General features: G+C 38.5%; 1 long non-coding RNA gene across 3 annotated transcripts in view; it reads left to right on the top strand.

Annotated features, from left to right (window-relative positions):
- The window catches only part of LOC103490983 (uncharacterized), a 32,842-nt gene extending 11,281 nt beyond the window's left edge, over positions 1-21,561 (top strand). The window contains exons 6-9 of one of the 3 annotated variants that reach the window (XR_007821884.1): positions 18,968-19,019; positions 19,385-20,502; positions 20,582-20,642; positions 21,272-21,561. This is a non-coding gene — a long non-coding RNA (uncharacterized LOC103490983). The remainder of the gene's footprint in view (positions 1-18,967; positions 19,020-19,384; positions 20,503-20,581; positions 20,643-21,271) is intronic. The other 2 variants (XR_007821885.1, XR_007821883.1) reach the window with 2 other exon arrangements.
- The last annotated feature ends 713 nt before the right edge of the window (positions 21,562-22,274 follow it).

The following is a 22,274-nucleotide window of genomic DNA, read 5'->3' on the forward strand; positions in this document are numbered from 1 at the left end:
CTAAAGGCTCTTTGGCTCTATAACCTTTTCCAGTAAAAGGTCTCTTTGTCAACTTTCCTTCAAGACAAGATTCACATGAAGGTAATGAATGATCTTCTAACTCTTTTAGAAGTCAATTCTTTACCAATCTCCCGATCCGATCGAGATTTATGTGACCTAATCTTAAATGCCAAAGTTAGGTATTGTTATTTGAAGAAATTCTTTGCCTTTTATTTTGAGTGTTAGATGTTCTAAACATCTCATGATTTAAAACTGCTTTTTCTTCATTAGTTCTTAATATATACAAGTTATTTTCGAGCTTGGTCGAACAAATATGTACACCATTATTAGAAATGAACGCTTCATTCATAGAAAAATTAATTGAGTACATATGTTCAATAAGACAAGAAATGGAAACTAAGTTCCTCTTAATTTTAGGAACTATGTACAAGTTTTCCAAAAACATGAATCTATTTCCGAAAAACAACTTAGCATCTCCCACTACGTGAGCTGAAATGACATCTCCCGTTCCAACCTTGAGTGTCATCTCACCCTCCTCAAGCTGCTTGAAGGAACTAGATTTCTGTAAAGAAGAACAAACATGATAAGTGGCCCCTGAATCAAGTATTCAGGCATTTTGGTCATTTTTCACTAAGCATGTTTCTAAGACAAGTAAATCATATTTACCTTCCCTTTTTTTCTTCTTAGCAAGGTACTTGGAGCAGTTTCTTTTCCAATGTCCATCAACATTGTAGTGGAAACATTTCCCTTTGATGGCCACCTTAGCCTTCCCTTTGCCCTCAGCAGCAACAGTAGGACCTTTTTCCTTCCCTCCTTTCCTCTTTTGAATTTTCTTAGATCCAGAAGATGAAGGTGCAAACCTCCTGGAATGAGCAACATTTGCCTCTCCTTCTTTCTGTCCCTTAAGAGACTGAAAAATTTGCAACTCTTCTCATCAAAGACCACTCCGTTCATTTCCGCTCCGTTGAAGTTGACTATCATGTTGAGAACATGTTCTCTAATAGATTGGTCCTCTTTCATACGTAAATTATAAACGTATTTAATAGCCTCTTATTTGATCTGAATGGACGGTTGCCCAAACATCTCTCTAAGAGAATCCATGATTTGACGTGCAGTGACCATGATCTCATGTTTCTTGCTCAGTATGTCAGACATACTAGCCAAGATGTAGAGGTGAGTGTTGTCATTGGCCTTTGTCCAGCGGTCATATGCATCCTTAACACTTTTTGGAATGCATTTTGAGAAGGGAAAGGAGGACATTCCTCCATTAAGACGAAGCGTAGATCAACGATAACTAGAATCATATTCAGTTTCGATTTCCACGTCACATAATTTTCATCGGTTAATTGATCCTTTTTAAGCAATGCAATAATTGAGGAAGACATGCTGAAATAGCAAACAATTGACCGTATTAGTTATCTTTGTCTTTACCCATTATATAAAATATTCTAATCAATTCAGCAAAAAAATAATAATAATAAAAAAAATCAAAGAACCCTAATAAAACTAATGATTTAGTTTTTGCAACTATACTTCAGAAGTTTAGAGCAACAGTCATCGAAGGGTGATCAATTACTCCTCTTCTGAATTGAGACAATCTCAGCTAATTACTAATACTAGAATAACTCTTATTCCTATAGTTCTTAGCTATTGTTGTTCGGTCCATGATTCACTAACTAACTTAATTCATCCTGTAAGTGTGACCCTACCGTTTTCAGATCCCAGAGGTACGCTTCAACAGGCTACCGTTAGGAAAGACAACTGTTGAAGATTAACCTAAGAAATCCTATCCATTTTTGGAGTTTTCGATGTTCTGACTTAAATGATCAAGCCTTCTGAAGGGATGATCGCTCCAGGATGACACGCAGGCGGATCATAGAAATCTCACGGGGCAACCTAATGGAGGAGACCGTAGGATCTGTTGACACGCGTCCTTCTCCCACTTACTATGAACATTTTCCCTATTCACCTTGTTATTGACCCATACAAACACTTTTCGAAGGGAGGCCGTGCCCAGGACGACACGAAGCTGAGTATGGATCTCACGTGTGAACTCTTAGAGACGTGGGAGCAAAAATTTGATATATCATATGTACCATTTTTCTCCCACTAAAATGTTCTATTAATTTAGGGTTTAGTTGTACTTAGCTAAATTCCGGCTAAATGAATCTAACTAAGTCTATTCTTATTATAACACTTATAATAAAACTTTACACTAAAGTTTCTAGGTGTATTAAACCATTTAATTTACCTAGTGACATCTTATGCTAATAGGAATAAGGTTAATTCAACGTCGGTTCCGGGCAGTTCCCAGGTAGGAGGTGTTCCGTAAACCGTCAACTTAAGTACCCCCAGCCTTAGACAGAACTTTACTGGTGGAGTTCCCTTATAACCCTGAATCCTATTTGTCCTATTTAGTTTCATTAAACTAAAAATAAGACTTAATTCTAATCCTATTAGAATTGATGTGATCTTAAGTCTATTTAATTTTAAACAATTTAAAATTAAACCAAATTAATCTTAATATCCTATGTTTGCATACAACTCTTTATATAGGTTGACGATTTTTAATTATTAAATTTTATAACTATTATAAAATTAGGTAATTAGCCCTATAATCATGCATACTATGGTTTAAATAATTAAAATCAAATTATAATTAAATAAAACCATATTACATGCATACATTACAAGGGGTGAACATAAGCCGGTTTGGAGGAAAATTATGGACCAACCCAAAGTATTCAGGTTGGCAAAAAATGAATTCTATCGGTTCAATTCGTAAGGGTCAACCTAACCCAACCCAACCTAAAAAATTGGGGTTTGGCTGGGTTGGGTTGGCGGGTTGTTTTTTTTTCTTTTCATCTCTTCATAATTTATTTAGACAAATTTTCATATTATTTTTCAATATGCAAGGTGAACAAATTATTATTGAAGGTACAAAGTGACAAATATATGTGTTATACATTCAAATTTCAAGTATAGAATGTTCATTCAAAATGAGGTTTACTTTTAGGTTTTAGGTGTATATATATGTGTATCTATATATGTATATATAATCGGGTTGGGCCAGGTCAACCTTACCCCTAACTTGCACAATCCCGACAACCCGACTCAACCTTTTTTTCTCTAATTTTCTAACCCAAGCCAACCCAATATAAAATTTAACCCAACCCAAACTGTCGGTTTGGGTTGGGTAATCCAAGTTGGTCGAGTTACCGGTTTTTTTGAACACCCCTACATTACATTAATATAACAATTATATTAAACTATGGATGTAATATATGCACAATGCAATAATTTTCATCTTTATTAATATAACAATTATATTAAATAAAATATGAAAATCAATCAAGCATACACAAGACATTAATTTAAATATAACAAATTATATTTAACTAAGTAATGTCATGCATCATGCTTATCCAATTTCATATATTTAAAATATCAACATATTTTAAATTACTCATGAAATTCACAATCATGCGTTAAAAACATACATTCTAACATTTATAATATATAAAAATGCTTGAACATGCTTAACCTAAGGTGAGATTTATCTAAATGACATCCATAAAACATTTAAATAACAATTGAACCTGTAAAATTGGCTCCTAGGATAAAATAAGGGAAATTGTATTGGGTAGCACCATGAGAATAAGTTTTAGCAATTATGATACATACTTTTTAAATTTTACAAATATGACAAATTTTAATCTTTAAAATATTTTGGAGATATTTTTTTACTTTAAAATTTTTATTATTCCTAAACTGCCCCCTGCTTTCCTCTTTATTGATCATCTCTCTTTGATGTTTCATCTTCCACTTTCTCTTCTTCATTTTTTGTAAACCTCTATATCATATTTGTATTCATAATAAAAAATTAATCTAATAATAAAAAATGTTTTTTTTTTCAAACACTATTTTTCGGTTGGTTTTCTGTAGGTTCTTAAAAAAAAAAAAACCATCGTTCGTTCAATCTCCATTTTCAACATCTTTATCTTCTTCTTCTTCTTCTTTTATTTTTCACCATTTTTTATCCAGATTTTCGATAATCATTTTTTGTTAAATCTAAGTTCTTTCTTCAAACTTCTTTCAAATTATGCTTTCAAACACGACAACATTCTCACTTTTTAAAGTACATTCCATCTTAAATATTTTATTATTCTCAAACTACCATTCAATAACTTATTTCATCTCTTCTTTTTAATGTCCTAATCATCTCATATTTCTTCTCCCACTTTTTAAGGCTCCAATCATTATTTTTTTCCTACTTTGTATCAATTTTGTATATTATTGTTGTGATGTACTTATATTATATATATTAGTTGGTTGATATACTTACTCCATGATTTCCATTTTTTTCAAATTTTATGCAATTCAATGTAGTATTATTAAGTATATGAATGATGTAACTTAGTGTAGCAAACATATAATATGTATCAAAATGTACTAGTAAAGTATATTAAGTGTATCATCAGAATCTCAAGTGTATCAAGTATATTTTAACCAATCGAACGTATCGGTAGATATAGAAAATATACCAATTACAGTACATCAAAGGTATCAAACATATGAACTGTATCAAGTGTATTAAATCTGTCGAGTGTATCGGTGAAAGTATAAAATGTTTATCAGTAGTGTATTAAGTGTATTAAACCTAATCAAGTGTATCGATAACGTAATATATCATGCTTAGTGCATCAAGTATCCTTAATTGATTAAGTATATTTTCAAAGTTTAACAAATGTATCAACAACATATCAAGTGTATAAAACCAATCATGTGTATCAAGTGTTATTTAATTCATCGAGTGTATTAGCAAAGCATAACAAGTGTATCAACAAAGCAAAACAAGTATATCAATAAGACATCAAGTGTATCAACCATACATCGAGTGTATCAACCACACATCGAGTGTATCAACCACACTCGAGTGTATCAATAACATATCAAGGGATGCGTGAAAATGTTGATAATTCTAGTGGGTAGATTTGTAATTTTTCATTTTTCAAATGTGGGCTGGGCTTGAATTTTGCCATTTTTGCAAATTTAAAAGTAGTGTGCTATGGACCTAATTTATCAAACTAATTTTGGTAAATTTGCAAGAGCTCCATAAAATAAAGCAATAATTACAATAATAAAGTCTTAAAAGTATCCTAAAAGTGCTTTCAAAGCTCCAAAACCGGCCTCGAAACCTTCAAAAAGCTTCAAACCGGGTCCAAAAACCTTGAACCAGTCAAAAACCGCTCCAAATCGACCAAAAAAATGCTTTAACTGACCCAATATATGAAGAACCGACTAAAAAACATCCTGAACCGACGCCAGATGAAGAACTGGCGTCGACCGAGCCGATCGCCACTGAACCGAACTGCACCGAGCCACCGAGCCGCTCCTAGACTATCCCAGCTGCTACTGACGTCATGTTGACGTCATCCTTTCTTCTACCTCCAGTCGCAGAATTTTTTTTCTCGCTTCGGTTTCCATACAGAATCGAAAAATCCAAGTTCATGGCCTTTCGGTTGTTCGTTTAGGGCAAATTTGGTGTCGAAAAACTCAGAAAAACACTCCAAATCCAAAAATTGGACTCTAAATTACAGATTTACAAATTAAAATGTCCAAAAACGCAGGGACCTTTACATTTTGATCTTATCAAGACAGTAAATCTGTGGCCAAAATTACAGAAACATTCAATTGCAAAACCGACATTCATAATGCAGAGATCCCACCTAACCAATGCAAATTTTCTTAAAATTCTCAATTAAAATTGAGATGGCTCTAATACCAATTGAAGAGATGAAAACCCTTTTCACAGCAGAAGAATTAACAGAGACCATAACTCAATTTAATTGGGAAAAAATACCAATACATTGGCAAATTAAATTACAAAATTCTATGGCTAAGCATGCTTTCAAGAAAAATATAGAGAAGAAGAACTTACGCTCGTTGATGACTCTGAATCTATCAATCATCAATTTGGGCATCACCACTTGGAAACTTTCCTATTCTCTGATGGAGACGGTTTGTGGGAACCAAAATTGGATGGAGGAAATTTTTCCAGAAAGAACAATTTTTTTCAGAGGGAATGGGAGGATCTCGCAAAAATCACAAAACTCCTTTCGTTTTGTTACACAAAGAATTCCCTCTTCTTCAGACAGAAGAAGTGGGAAGTTAGAGAGAATAAATGGAAACGTGGGAAAACCACTCACGTTCCCTATATTAACTTAATAATTATAAAATTAATATATATTAAACTAATTAATTAATTTAATAATTAATTAAATCACATTTAATTAATATTTTCATTTAAATCATATTTCAATGAATATCTCTCGCATAATCTATAGTTTTAATTTAATTAATTTAATTAAATCAAATTAAACTAAACTATTAATTAGTTCTTCAATTAATTAATTTTTAAATTAAATATCTTATATTTAATTTAATCCAAAATTTGAATCATATTCAAATATAAATTTCTCTCATAACCTATAGTTTTAATATATATCACATACAAATTAAATTTTAACCTATAGTTTTAATATGAATCTAATTCACATTAAATTAATATTTGAACTCATTCAAATATTTTATTCTTTCATAATAATTTTGAATCATATCTAAAATTAAATTTATATAATAAAGTCTAATTAAAATATAAACTTTATATTATAATGTATCAAGATACATTATATTAATTCCTAAAGTAAATTTGAACATTTCAAATTACAACCAATATAAATAAATCTCATTACTCTTTATGATCTAGGAAGGGGAGCTAATGGACCTACAGATCAGAAGCTACAACGATATGAGATTAATTGGCTAAACTCATTAACCACATTAATCAATATTCGTTAACTGTGTGTACACTCTACTAAAGACTCACAACTAAACTCTTCTCACTGAAGATATATTTCTGTGTCCATGGATATAGACCAATACCAGTAAGTTAGTCCTTCACAAGTGTTCGTAAAACAAGCTGGGTCAAATTACTGTTTTACTCCTAGGTTACTTCTAGTCCTTAAATACTAGTGCTCCTCTAATGAACAACCTGTTTATGGTTCAACCACTAAACAGAAATCCCTCTCGTGTCATAGAGAGGGTAGGACCCTTTATTCAAGTCCCGGAGACACCATTTAAGGGAACACTTATCAACTTACCCTAAAGGTGGGAAGGAGTAAATTCCATCTTGTGTGATTATATTCCCAGATCCCCACTCGGTCTTGTCCCCAAAATGATAAGCATATTGAGCCGACAATCTGGCCACTTTCACCCGTACAAATCAAAGGACAATCCCTCGCAAACAAGAGTTCATAATAAACTCAGGATTAAGACTAAGTTACCTAGGTCATCCTAATGAAATATAAACCCAACTAGTTAACAGAGTTACATTTAGTGATTACTATTTTGTGGTCTGGTCTTATGCAAACTCATTGCATAGGATACCCTCACTCGCATGTCGCATACATGAACGCATTGGATCAATGTGTTTGTATCAAATACAAAGTGAGCCGTATCCATAATGTTAACAGGATAAGGTACCTAACCTTAACCTTATACTATAGACCCTTTAAGCTGATCTTGAACTTTGATCTCTGTATGTCTCTACATACTGTTCAAGACTCATCAAACAACTTAGGATGTTAGTTTATTGGGTTTAGGTTACTAAGACAAGTAATAATATAATCAATAACACTTATTGAAATTATAATAATAAAACACTTTATTAATAATGGTGAATTGATTATATTTACTATCTACGAGTTTTAGGACATAAAACCCAACAAAATAAACATTACTTCTTTCCTGTATCAAATTTTTATATTAATATGGCAATTAAAAACAAATGAATTTTTCATACATTTTGCAATTATAGAAATTGAAAAATAAACAATAATAAGAGTAGCAAAACTATGTGAAATATGAGAATGCAGGTTGTGAAATAATATAAGTTGGAAAATAAAACAGGTTGTTAAATAAATATTAGACTTAACAAACTACTCTTCCATTTACAAGTATAATCAATTCATATCAAATCGATAATAGATTTAATAAATAGTAAACAAAAATTTAATTATAACCAAATTAAACCCTAAATCTAATAAATTTAAAATAAAACCATTTTCAAAGCAGAAACTAATATTACTTAAGGACTCTTACTATTTTGTACTTTAACCTTTTGGGAGTACAAAAGAAAGTGATGATTCAATTAATATGCTCATGCATACATGCATAACTTATGTTTATATATGCCTTTTAACAGTTTGAAATTGCCCCTTCTAACATTTTATTTTGCTATGATGGCGCTTATTTATCTCTAGCCTTCAACGCTCTCTCTTTTGTCATGTGGCACTTATTTATCCATGATCCTTGACATTTTTGCTATGGAGGTGCTTGTTTATCCCTGGACCCTAGCGTTTTATTTTGCTGTGATGGCACTTGTTTATCCCTGGCCTCCAACGTTCTTATTTTGTCATATGACACTTGTTTATCCCTGACCCTTGACACTTCTGCTCTTGAGGTGCTTGTTTATCCCTGACCTCCAACATTTTATTTTGTTGTTATGGTGCTTGTTTATCCTTGGCCTCCAACATTCTTATTTTGTCATATGACACTTATTTATCCTTGGCCCTTGACACTTTTTGCTGTGGAGGTTCTTGTTTATCCTAGGCCCCCAACACTTTATTTTGCTGCGATGCCGATTGTTTATCATTGGTCTCCAACTCTCTTTTTGTCGTGAGGCGCTTGTTTATCCCTGGCCCTCGATGTTTATGTGGTGTGTATTTATGTTAATCCATTGTTTCTTCTTTTTCTTCATCTTAATTTTCTTCGCTGAGAACTGCTTAGTTCTCTTATAAGTTTAGTGACCATTTCATATAGGAAACCGAACAAAATGATGTCTATACCATTGTCCATCCTATAGTCGTATAAGGGTGAACAAAGGGGGGCATGTTGTAACCACCTATTTTGTTTGTTTAATTTTGATGCTAATTTTTCACTTATCTATTTATTTTACTAATATTTTGTAACGCCCCAAAAATTTAGGAATTTAATATTATTATCTTAAGTACGATTTTGAGATTTTGGGTGTTATGTAAATGTTGAAGATTTTACCTCATGGAAATTTGATTTTTATTAGAAAGTTCAAAATATCAAATTTTGTTAAGTTGGAATTTATGTTTGTATTGGCTAGGTATGTTTGGGGGCATTTTGGACTTAAGGACTAACAATTGAATTATGAGAATAATGTTTTGGCTTATGAAAAAAATAAAAAAAATATAGTTTGTTAAATTAAAGATGTTTGGTTGGTTGAGGGGAGAGATTATGGGTTTTATTTGAGAAAGAAAAAAAAAGGAGAAGAGAAAAAGGAAAGTTTGGTGAGATTTAGATGAGGAGAGAGGAGGTTAGGTTGTTTTAGAAATACAATAAGAAAAGGGAAAAGGGAATTTAATATTGGGTTATCTTTTATATAAATGAGCCTTGGAACCCGTACAAAAGAGAGAAAAAAAAAGAAAGAGAAGAGGGGGAAAGGAAACCCTAGTTGTCGCACGCCGCCACCACTATCGCCAGCCGGTCGCTCCACAGCCGCCGCACGTTGAGCGCAAGATCGTCGCCCAACCATTCGCCCCGCAGTCGCCGCACGTCGAGCGTCAGACCGTCGCCCAGCCCATCGCTCCGCAGCTGCTGCACGCTGAGTTCCGACCGTCTGCCCGAGTTCTCTCGCTAGTTGCCGCCACGAAATCAGCCACGTCGCCAGCCGCTCGCTCAGCCACGCCATCGTACATCCAGCACCGGTCGTCGAAGCCTGCGAAGCAAAGCCGTGACATGCCTCCGCAACCCGAATTGACCCGAACAGCTACAGCTCGCCACCGACCCGATTTTCGACCCGCACCCCTTCTCCGTGAATCGATTGCTCCGTGCAACCGCCTGCTGAGCCGTCCTGCATGCGTGAGCCGCCTACCAAGCTATCCTGCGCGCGTAAGCCGCCTGTCGAGCCGTCCTGCAAGCGCGAGCCGAGCCGATTCGCCTATCTTTGAGCCGTCAGCCTGCTCCGGTCCTTTGCACCTTGTTTTGGTAAGTTGATTGTGTTTTGGAATACCCAGTTAAGCATTTAAAATTTGTTGGATCTCAAATAATTTAATTTTGGGCTTAAAATAAATTATTTCTCTCAAGGAGCATCTAGAACCATTTGATATTGGAGCGTGGGACTTCTCTAGTAGGAGCTCAAGTCGCAACTTCAACCTAAGGTAAGTTACTTCATTAGGATGTCTGAAGTTTTTAATTGTTTGGTGATCAAGTTATGAGAAGTTTGTGTTCTAACCAGTAGCACGTCGCTGTTGGGAAAGCGTGACCTTGCGGTTAGGACTCGTTGAGCAAATCTCCAAGTAAGAGATTCTACTACTAGCTCTACGAGTAGAATTAAGAGATCGCATACATTCTGGGTTATGCACATTGATGACTAGACTGCATAGCGACATGTGGTTTGATTAGGATATGATAATATATAATGATGTGATTTGATGTGATGATATGACATGATGTTGTGGTATGATATGATATTATGTTTTGATATGAGGATGTGACATGATGACTTGATGATGCTATGTTATGTGTATGCTATGGTTAGGGTGCATGTTAGCTTAACCTATTAGAGTCGTACCTGCACGGGTGTCATCCGGGATCACCACCTATTTAGGACTACGTAGTTCGACGGAACACCAGTCTAGCATGGATATAGATATGATTCGAGTGATTCGACGGGATCCTCACAGCCCGATTGTCTTAGTGTTCCCTTCGGGTATGCTACAGACCAGTTTGTCCTAGGTGTTCCCTTGGGTAACTGGAGACCGAATTTTGTTCCTTTGGGAGCACATGTTGCACGTGTTCGGGAACGTGCCAGTTATTGAGTACCATTAGGAAGTTAACAGGCACCTAGCGGGACTAGTAATAGGTCCCTTACTGAGTATTTTATACTCAGTCTTTCCATTTCATGTTTCAGGCAGGGGCAGAGGTAAGGGCAAGGGCAAGCTGGCGAGCGACCAGAAGTGACCGTGGCGAGCCATAGGGATCTCTTGCTTCCGCTTTATGTTCGAGTTTAGACCTTGAGTGTTTGCCTTTTTATTACTCTTTATTTGTTATTTCATTTCTTTAAAATTAGATAGGGCCCGAGTTAAGATTTTAATATTTGTTTACATATCGCATATTACTTTTGATTAGGATTTTTTTAAAATAATAAATCTGGGGAGGTTTCGTTTCGTTTTATCCAGACTTTACAAACTTTATTTGTCTTTTGAAATTTTAACGGCTTCGACTTAGTATAAGGAGTTGGGTCGTTACAGTTGGTATCAGAGCCTATGTTCTAGGTTTTGTAGACTGACTTACGATGTGAGTCTCTGTTTTGTTTTGTTTTGTTTTGCTTTACCCCTACGGCTATGCGGCCCTTCGTCTCTAGCCTGAATGTTATAGTCACAATCTTGCCTGAATGAAATAGGTGTAGTTAATATAAGTGCAGTTAGCATATGTGTTGTGGTTGTTTGTGAAAAGTTTCTTCTGGTGAAACTTCAGGAAAAGATGCCACCACGTAGAGGTTCACGTCGAGGGGGTGGTAGGAGAGGCAGAGGAGCTGGACGTACCCAGCTAGAGGAGCAACCTGCTGTACAGGTAGCCAACCTTAACGCACCGGTCACCCAGGCGGATCTCGTCGCGATGGAGCAGTGCTATCAGGACATGCTTACAGGCTGCTTTAGCCCCTTTCCTCGCGGCCCAGCAGACCCAGGCCGCCCCTGTTCAAGCCCAGACCGTCTCTCCTCCAACCCTTGTGGGAGTTCAGCTCAAGCCGGTTCAACTGTCGACTGAGGCCAAACATCTGAGAGACTTTAGGAAGTACAATCCTAAAGCGTTTGACGGATCCATGGACAATCCCACCAAGGCCCAGATGTGGCTAACCTTTATAGAGAAGATCTTCAGGTACATGAAGTGCCCTGAGGACCAGAAGGTCCAGTGCGCAGTTTTCTTCCTGGAGGACAGAGGCACCGCGTGGTGGGAGACTGCTGAGAGGATGCTGGGTGGAGATGTCAGCAAGATAACCTGGGAGCAGTTCAAGGAGAGCTTCTATGCTAAGTTCTTCTCTGTTAACGTAAAGTACGCGAAGCAGCAAAAGTTCATGAACTTGGAACAAGGTGACATGACTGTGGAGCAGTACGACGTTGAGTTTGACATGCTGTCCCGCTTTGCCCCTGATGTAGTGAAGGATGAGGAGGCTAGGACCAAGAAGTTTGTCAGAGGTCTCAGACTAGACCTCTAGGGTATTGTTCGAGCCCTCAGACCAACCACTCATGCTGATGCTTTACGCCTGGCACTAGATTTGAGCCTGCATGAGAGAGCTGATTCGTCTAAGGCTGCCGGCGGAGGGTCAGCCCTTGGACAGAAGAGGAAGGTGGAGCTGCAGCCTGAATTGACACGCAGCGAAATCTGAGGTCAGGAGGTGTCTTCTAGCGGTATCGTCGGGAGCTTGCAGCAGCCGGGAGAACCCTGAGAGAGCTGCTCGTTTGTCCTAGCTATGGGAGAGTGCATAGAGGCCGTTGCTTGGCTGGGAGCGGAGTTTGCTTCAAGTGCAGGCAACCAGGACATACCGCCGACGCTTGTCCTCAGAAACCCATTAAAACCACCCCGCACCAGCCTCCCACTTCCCAGCAGGGAAGTGTTTTTGCCACTACCCGTCAAGAGGCCGAGCAAGCCGGTACAGTGGTGATAGGTACGCTCCCAATCTTGGGACACTATGCTTTCGTGCTGTTTGACTCTGGGTCATCCCATTCGTTCATATCCTTTGTGTTCGTTCAACATATTGGGTTAGAAGTAGAACCATTGAGTGGTGTTTTATCTGTTTCTACTCCATCTGGGGAGGTTCTGTTGTCTCAAGAAAAGATAAAGGCATGTCAGATAGAGATAGCAAAACAGATGTTAGATGTGACCTTACTAGTGTTAGACATGTAGGATTTTGACGTAATCCTAGGCATGGATTGACTGTCTGCTAACTATGCAAGTATAGACTGTCTCGGTAAGGAAGTCGTTTTTCACCCTCCCTGTGGGCCTAGTTTCAAATTTAGGGGGACAGGAATTGTATGTATACCCAAGGTCATCTCAGCCATGAAGGCTAGTAAACTACACAGTCAGAGTACTTGGGGCATCTTGGCAAGCGTAGTAGATACAAGAGAACCAGAAGTTTCCCTGTCCTCCGAACCAGTGGTAAGGGAGTACCCCGATGTTTTCCCCGACGAGCTTCCAGGACTTCTGCCTCCCAGGGAGATAGACTTTACCATCGAGTCAGAGCCAGACACTGCTCCTATCTCGAGGGCCCCTTACAGAATTGACTCCAGCTGAGCTAAAGGAGCTGAAGGTACAGCTGCAGGAGTTGTTGGACAAGGGTTTCATCTGACCCAGTGTGTCACCTTGGGGAGCACCAGTGTTGTTTGTGAAGAAGAAGGATGTGTCAATGTGCCTTTGCATTGACTACAGAGAGCTGAACAAGGTGACAATCAAGAACCGTTACCCCTTGCCCAGGATTGATGATTTGTTTGATCAGTTGCAAGGAGCCACTGTCTTTTCTAAGATCGACCTGCGATCAAGCTATCACCAATTGAGGATCAGGGATAGTGATATCCCTAAGACCGCTTTCCGTTCTAGATACAGGCACTACGAGTTCATCGTGATGTCGTTTGGTTTGACTAATGCTCCTACGATATTCATGGACATGATGGACAGGGTGTTTAAGGATTTCTTAGACATGTTCGTCATAATTTTCATTGATGACATTTTGATTTACTCCAAGACTGAGACCGAGCATGAGAAGCAATTGCACCAGGTTTTGGAGACTCTTCGAGCCAATAAGCTGTATGCCAAGTTCTTAAAGTGTGAGTTTTGGCTGAAGAAGGTGACTTTCCTCGGCCACGTGGTTTCCAGTGAGGGAGTTTCTGTGGACCCAGCAAAGATCGAAGCGGTTACCAGTTGGCGTCGACCGTCTACAATTAGCGAGATTCGTAGTTTCCTGGGTTTGGCAGGTTACTACAGGAGGTTCGTGGAAGACTTCTCTCGTATAGCCAGTCCCTTGACTCAGTTGACCAGGAAGGGGACTCCTTTTGTTTGGAGCCTAGCTTGCGAGAGTAGCTTCCAGGAGCTTAAGCAGAAGCTTGTGTCTGCACCAGTCCTGATCTACAGTGATGCCTCCAAGAAAGGACTTGGTTGTATGCTGATGCAGCAGGGCAAGGTAGTTGCTTATGCCTCCCATCAGTTGAAGAGTCACGAGCAGAACTACCTTACCCATGACCTAGAGTTGGCAGCAGTAGTTTTTGCACTGAAGATATGGAGACATTACCTGTATGGTGAGAAGATACAGATTTTCACTGACCATAAGAGCCTAAAGTACTTCTTCACCCAGAAGGAGCTGAACATGAGACAGAGAAGATGTCTTGAATTGGTGAAGGATTACGACTGCGAGATTCTGTACCACCCAGGTAAGGCAAATGTAGTAGCCGATGCGTTGAGCAGGAAGGTTGCACATTCAGTAGCGCTTATCACGAAGCAGGCCCCCTTACTCAGAGATTTTGAGAGAGCCAAAATTGCAGTCTCAGTAGGAGAGGTTATTTCATTGTTGGCTCAGTTGTCAGTGCAGCCGACCTTGAGACAGAGGATTATTGTCACTCAGCTAAAGGATCCTTACCTGGTCGAGAAGCGTCGTTTGGTAGAGACAAGGCAAGGTGAGGATTTCTCCATATCCTCTGACGATGGTCTTACGTTTGAGGGACGTTTGTGTGTGCCGAAAGACAGTATAGTCAAGAAAGCTTTTGACCGAGGCTCACAGTTCTCCATTTACTATGCACCCTGGAAGTACGAAGATGTACCAAGACTTGAGGTGTGTCTGTTGGTGGAGGAACATGAAGAGAGAAGTGGCAGATTTTATCAGTAGATGTTTGATATGCCAGCAGATGAAGGCACCTAGGCAGAGGCCAGTAGGGTTGTTGCAACCCTTGAATGTGCCATGATGGAAATGGAAGAGGGTGTTGATGGACTTCATTTCAGGACAGCCTAGAACTCTAAAGGGCTATACAGTGATCTGGGTTGTTGTTGACAGACTCACGAAGTCAGCCCACTTTGTTCCAAGGAAGTCCACTTACATTACCAGTAAGTGGGAACAGTTATATATGACCGAGATAGTGAGACTGCATGGAGTGCCGGTATCTATCGTTTCTGACAGAGATGCTCGTTTCACATCGAAGTTCTGGAAAGGACTTCAGCTTGTATTGGGCACGAGGTTAGACTTAAGAACAGCTTTTCATCCTCAGACGGATGGTCAAACAGAGAGGTTGAACCAGATTTTGGAGGACATGCTGCGAGCCTGTGTGCTAGAGTTTTCAGGGAGTTGGGACTCCCATTTTCATTTGATGTAGTTCGCCTATAACAACAGTTATCAGGCCACCATTGGTATGGCGCCGTTTGAAGCTCTGTATGGTAGGTGTTGCAGGTCTCCTGTTTGTTGGAGGGAGATAGGCGAACGACGACTGCTAGGTCCCGAATTAGTGCAGACCACCAATACAGCCATACAGAAGACTAGAGCTTGTATGTTGACAGCACAGAGCAGACAGAAGAGTTATGCTGATGTTCGGTGTAAGGATGTCGAGTTTGACATGGGAGACATGGTTTTTCTGAAGGTGGCACCGACGAAGGGTGTCCTGAGGTTTGAGAAGAAGGGGAAGCTAAGTCCACGTTTCGTAGGGCCATTTGAGATACTGGAGCAGATTGGCCTTGTAGCTTACCGTTTGGCGTTGTCCCCATCATTTTCTGTAGTACATGATGTATTCCATGTCACAGACCCGACACATGTAGTTGACTTCAAACCATTACAAATTGATGAGAACTTGAGCTACGAGGAGCAACCCGTTGAGATTTTGGCAAGGGAGGTCAAGAGACTCCGTAATCGATAAATTTCTCTGGTCAAGGTTCTTTGGCGAAACCATAGAGTTGAAAAGGCAACATGGGAGAGAGAAGAGGACATGAGAACCCAGTACCCCGAGCTGTTCGAGGATTAGAACTTTCAAGGACGAAAGTTTTTCAAAGGAGGGAAGATTGTAACGCCCCAAAAATTTAGGAATTTAATATTATTATCTTAAGTTCGATTTTGAGATTTTGGGTGTTACGTAAATGTTGAAGATTTTACCTCATGGAAATTTGATTTTTATTGGAAAGTTTAAAATATCAAATTTTGTTAAGTTGGAATTTATGTTTGTATTGGCTAGGTATGTTTGGGGGCATATTGGACTTAAGGACTTAACAATTGAATTATGAGAATAATGTTTTGGCTTATGAAAAAAAAAATAATATAGTTTGTTAAATTAAAGATGTTTGGTTGGTTGAGGGGAGAGATTATGCGTTTTATTTGAGAAAGAAAAAAAAAAGGAAAAGAGAAAAAGGAAAGTTTGGTGAGATTTAGATGAGGAGAGAGGAGGTTGGGTTGTTTTTGAAATACAATAAGGAAAGGGAAAAGGGAATTTAATATTGGGTTATCTTTTATATAAATGAGCTTTGGAACCCGTGCAAAAAAGAGAGAAAAAAAGAAAGAGAATAGGGGGAAAGGAAACCCTAGCCGCCGCACGCCGTTACCAACATCGCCAGCCGGTCGCTCCACAGCCGTCGCACGCCGAGTGCCAGATCGTTGGCCAGCCGTTCGCTTTGCAGCCGCTGCATGCCGAGTTCCAGCCGTCCGCCCGAGTTCTTCCGCCAGCTACTGCCACGAAATCAGCCGCGTCGCCAGCCGTTCACTCAGCCACGCCGTCGCACGTCGAGCGCCGGTCGTCGAAGCCTGCGAAGCACAGCCGCGCCACGCCTCCGCAACCCGAGTCACACACCCGTTCCTGACCAGAACAGCTGCGCCTCGCCACCGACCCGGTTTTCAACCTGCGCCACTTCTCCGTGAGCCGATCGCTCCGTGCCAAGGCCTGTCGAGCCGTCCTGCACGCGTGAGCCGCCTGCCGAGCCGTCCTGCATGCATGCGCCGTCTGTCGAGCCGTCCTGCGCGCGTGAGCCGCCTGCCAAGTCGTCCTGCGCGCACGAGCCGAGCCGATTTTTGCCTTCTGGTTGAGCCGATTCGCCTGTCTTTGAGCCGTCAGCCTGCTCCGGTCCTTTGCACCTAGTTTTGGTAAGTTGATTGAGTTTTGGAATGTCCAGTTAAGCATTTAAAATTTGTTGGATCTCAAATAATTTAATTTTGGGCTTAAAATTAAATTATTTATCTCAAGGAGCATTTAGGTTCATTTGATATTGGTGCGTGGGACTTAGGAGCTCAAGTGTAAGCCCTCATTCCATTCTCCTTATATGTATATTAATATTCTTTAAGTTGTAAAATACAAGTTTAAAATCCAAGTGTAAATTCTTCACGGGTTGAATCATTGGAGCAATTTTATTTTGTTAAATATTTGGAAATTTAATAGGTAATGGAAAGGCTAAGGAAAAGGCCAAAGTTGAAGATTTGTTTTGAGTAGAGGGCATAAAAGACATTTTACATCTTTCTTTATAAAAAAAAATAAAAAGAAAAGAGAAAGGAAAAAAGAGAAAATTTCTCCCTTCTTCTCCTTCTCCATTCTTCGAGAGAGGAGTTCAAAAAAAAAATCCTCTTCTTCTTCTTCTTCTCCTTGCCGATTCCCTCATCCCATGGTCCTCTCTTCCTATTTCTCCATCGCTCCCTTACACTCACCGTCCTTCTCTTCCATCGTCTAGCAGCCCATGGTCGATAGAAGTCCTGCCGCTGCACACTTTTGGTTTTTATTTCGATTTGAGCTTCTCAAGAAGATATAAGAGGTGAGATTTGCATTTTCTGAAAGCTATTTCATTTTCGAACAAATTTTATGAAGAGAGTTTAAGCAAATAATGAGGTTTATTGGGTGAATTTTCACACAAAAGACAGAGCAAGTGTTTTCACCCAAAATCAAGAGGTCTCTGGTTTTTCTTGTATTTCGGAGTGTACCAGTGGAATTAGGATCTCTATTTATTATGGTTGGAAAGCTTATTCAATTTACTACAACTTGTATGAAGAAATTGTGAACTAAATATCATTGGAAGTAAGCTTAATTTTATAAACAAGTCAGGGGATAGCAGAAGACTCCGTTTTTGAATATTCTCTGTTTCGGGCCAATTCTGTAGCAATCTGTTGGGAATCGTATTTTCCTTCCTGCATATAATTTATAGAGGACATCAAAATGAAGATTTTGACATAAAGAAAACGTATTTTGGTTAAGTATTGGAAGAGTTATGATCATTTGAAGTTCATGTTGTGAATCTGGAAAATTTTGAGAAATGTGTTGTCGAGGTGATTTTGATATGGTTTAAATAAATTTTAGTTGGTTCTCTCATGTTTGGGTGCTTGTGGCATTAAGAGTTTAAGTTGAAGTTTAAGGATCCAAATAGCCTAAAGTAAACCATTTGAGGGATTGTTCAATCTAAATCTTAAAAGTACTTAAGGTTGTTGGTCTCTTGTTGATATAATGGACATAAATCCACATAAACGATCCATTGAGCTTGTTGTATCTACATAAAAGACCCGTTGAATTTGAACTAACTTGGATGCTCATGGGGTTAAGGATCTAGATTTCAAGTCCAAGGGTTCGTAGGTGAAAGGCTTAGTCTAATCCTAAGTGCTTTGACAAATTGAGGACCTTAGAAACATAAAATGGATCTAGGTGGCCTTATGAAGTTTAAAGTTAGTTGGTTCATGTTGACATAGTCGATTTAAATCTAAATATCTAAATTTGAAGTTTAAAGGTTTGAAGTGGATTTTTAGTCTAGTCCAAGGAGATTTGAGAATGTAAGGACTCAACAAATGTAAAATAGTTTGAATGCTCGTAATGAAGTAATTTTAGAGATTATTGTGTTGTCTTGCTAAGTGAAGACAATGATGTGACCTTAAACGTTGTTTCAGGCCAAATTGAAGTGGGGAAAGCGTAAAATCCCTGGGGATCGAGTAATTGATTGTGAGTGGTTATTTTCAAATATTTTCGTTATAAATTTATATATGTTATTATAGTACGCTGTAATTGTGACGATTACTTGTATGATTGATTTATGATCTATATGTCAAAAGTGTTTTCAAATATGAATTTCGGTATTCCATGAACTCTTGTACTTCGGAATTGTGGTTGAAACCAACTTTACTAAACAAGTTCTGGATGACAACTGATTTCTAAAATCTTCATTGATTTATAACTAGATTTAAATAAGTTCTAAAAGTATGTATTGATGGCAAAAGATCGAAAATGATGTGAAAATGAGTTTCTAACTATGTTTGGTTTTAAATTTGAATTATGTGATATTATGGATGTTGGTGATTACCCTTAAGACTACGTGAATGTGTTTCCGTAGCGCCACCTACAGTCGTCAGGGATTCCGGGGCTGAAAGAGGCCGTGACTAGAGATTTGAGAACCTGAGCCTAGGTGAGGACATGGATGGAGGATTGTGACATGGCTTCGGGCCTAGCTTAACCCATGGTTGGGTGGCTCTATGTGCAAATAGGAGCGGTATGTTGTTGCCGTGTTAGGTGCTAAGTATGCATGAGCTCCGTTTGGCCGTGTGTTTTTTTGTAGATTGGATCACGTGTGAGCTATCCTTGGGCCGTATGCTTAGTATGCTATCATGGATGAATTGGATTGGTTTGATTGGATTGGTTGGATCGGATTGGATGGAGGTTGTTATCGTGGCGGGTACTAAATATGCGTGAGCTAGTTTTGGCGGCATGATTTTTAGTCATGTGCGAGCTATCTTTGGCCGTATATTTAGATGCCTTGCCATGGTTGGTTTGGATACAAGTTTGTTGGCCTTACTTATGGTTTATGGTAATACATGATTCTAATGTTTTAATTATCATTTCGATGTTGATTTTATAACTAAACCGTTAAATGTATGTTTTATAAGTTTTTGAGAAAAATAAACAAAATTGCCACTCATTGAGTTTCAACTCATGTTTTCTCCCCTCTAGGTAACGGTTTAGGACCAAGCATTGGTTGTGCTTTCCTGGCAGTGGTTGTAGTATCTCATTGTGTAGTATATACTTATGCATTCTATTGTATTATTGGGTTATTAGAAGAAATGAGAGTCATGATGAGAATTTGAGTCTGTGAGGTCTTTTATTAAATTGTAATTCCTTTGTAACTAGTTCGTAGTTGAATATAAACTTTGTTTGGGACTCTGGATTATGTTGGATGAGTGTGTGGTGAGACACACTCGAGGATAATTGAGTTTTGAAAAGTATAGAAGTGTGTCTTTCTTCTATTTTTCAGGTATGGTTAGTTCGTTTTCAGGGGAGACTCTGCCAAAATTTTTATAGAATTTCTTGGAAAATGTTTTACTAATCCTATATATGAAAGGTTTGAGTTTAAGGAGTAGATTCACACCACGATCTAGGTTAGAGGGGAAAACTTAGACCGGGGTGTGACATCAAGTCGCAACTTCGACCTAAGGTAAGTTACTTCATTAGAATGTTTGGAGTTTTTAATCGTTGGGTGTGATCAAGTTATGAGAAGTTTGTTTTCTAACCAGTAGGACGTCGCAGCTGGGAAAGCGTGACCTTGCGATTAGGACTCGTTGAGCAAATCTCCAGGTAAGAGATTCTACTACTAGCTCTACGAGTAGAATTAAGAGATCGCATACATTCTGGGTTATGCACATCGATGACTAGATTGCATAGCGACATGTGGTTTGATTAGGATATGATAATATATAATGATGCGATTTGATGTGATGATATGACATGATGTTGTGGTATGATATGATATTATGTTTTGATATAAGGATGTGACATGATGACGTGATGATGCTATGTTATGTGTAAGCTATGGTTAGGGTGCATGTTAACTTAGCCTATTAGAGTCGTACCTGCATGGGTGTCCTTCGGGATCACCACCTATTTAGGACTGCGTAGTCCGATGGGATCACCAGTCTGGCTTGGATATAGATATGATTCGAGTGATTCGATGGGATTCTCGCAACCCGATTGTCTTAGTGTTCCCTCCGGGTTCGCTACAGACCAGTTTGTCCTAGGTGTTCCCCTTGGTTCACCGAAGACAAAATTTTGTTCCTACAGGAGCATATGTTGCACGTGTCGGGAACGTGCCAGTTATTGGGTACCATTTTCAGGACTCTAATAGAAAGTTAACAGGCACCTAGCGAGACTAGTAGTGGGTCCCTTACTGAGTATTTTATACTCACTCTTTCCATTTCATGTTTCAGGCAGGGGCAAAGGTAAGAGCAAGGACAAGCTGGCGAGCGACCAGAAGTGACCGTTGCGAGCCATAGGGATCTCTTGCTTCCGCTTTATGTCCGAGTTTAGACCTTGAGTGTTTGCCTTTTTATTACTCTTTATTTGTTATTTCATTTCTTTAAAATTAGATAGGGCCCGAGTTAGGATTTTAATATTTTTTTACATATCACATATTAGTTTTGATTAGGTTTTTTTTTTTTTAAATAATAAATTTTTGAGGTTTCGTTTCGTTTTATCCAGACTTTACAAACTTTATTTATCTTTTGAAATTTTAACGGCTTCGACTTAGTATAAGGAGTTGGGTCGTTACATATTTAGCATTATTTTTTTAGAACTCAAGGATACAGATGTACAACCTATATAACAGATCCTGTTCAAGTAAGGTCGTACATATTTAGCATTATTATTATTATTATTTTAATTGATAAATGATGAAAAGTGGGAAAGTAAAATGTAAAAAGTAAATATTTATATAATTTGGATAAAAAAAACCCTAATTTTTATTTCCCTTCATCTTTTGGCTTCTTTACTATTGGAGAAGGTTTTTCAAATTTAGGTAATAAAGAGAGCATACTCTTTAGGGGCAAACTAACTTTTTTCCTTAGATCTTCATAGGTTAGGGCAGCTCAACATTGCTGGCCCAATAAGCCTCCCATTTTAGGGGTAAGACCGAGTGGATAGCTAGGGACATAGGGTACAAGATGAAATTCACTCATACCCACTTCTGGGATAGTAGATAGGTTGTTCCCTTAAGGACTGAATCCAAGTCTTGAACAAGGGGTCCCACCTTCTCATTGGCCCGAGAAGGATTCTGGTTTAAAGGTTGGACCTTAAACCAATTGTTCAATAGTGGATCAGTGGGTCTTAAGGAACAAGATGTAATCTCTGGGGCAAAACAGTGTTTTGAACCAAGATTACGAACAACCTGTGAAGGATCAACTTACCCATCATGGTTATATCAGGTGGACAGAA

The sequence above is a fragment of the Cucumis melo genome, chromosome 6 (assembly GCF_025177605.1).
Source record: "Cucumis melo cultivar AY chromosome 6, USDA_Cmelo_AY_1.0, whole genome shotgun sequence".
Classification (NCBI taxonomy): domain Eukaryota; kingdom Viridiplantae; phylum Streptophyta; class Magnoliopsida; order Cucurbitales; family Cucurbitaceae; genus Cucumis; species Cucumis melo.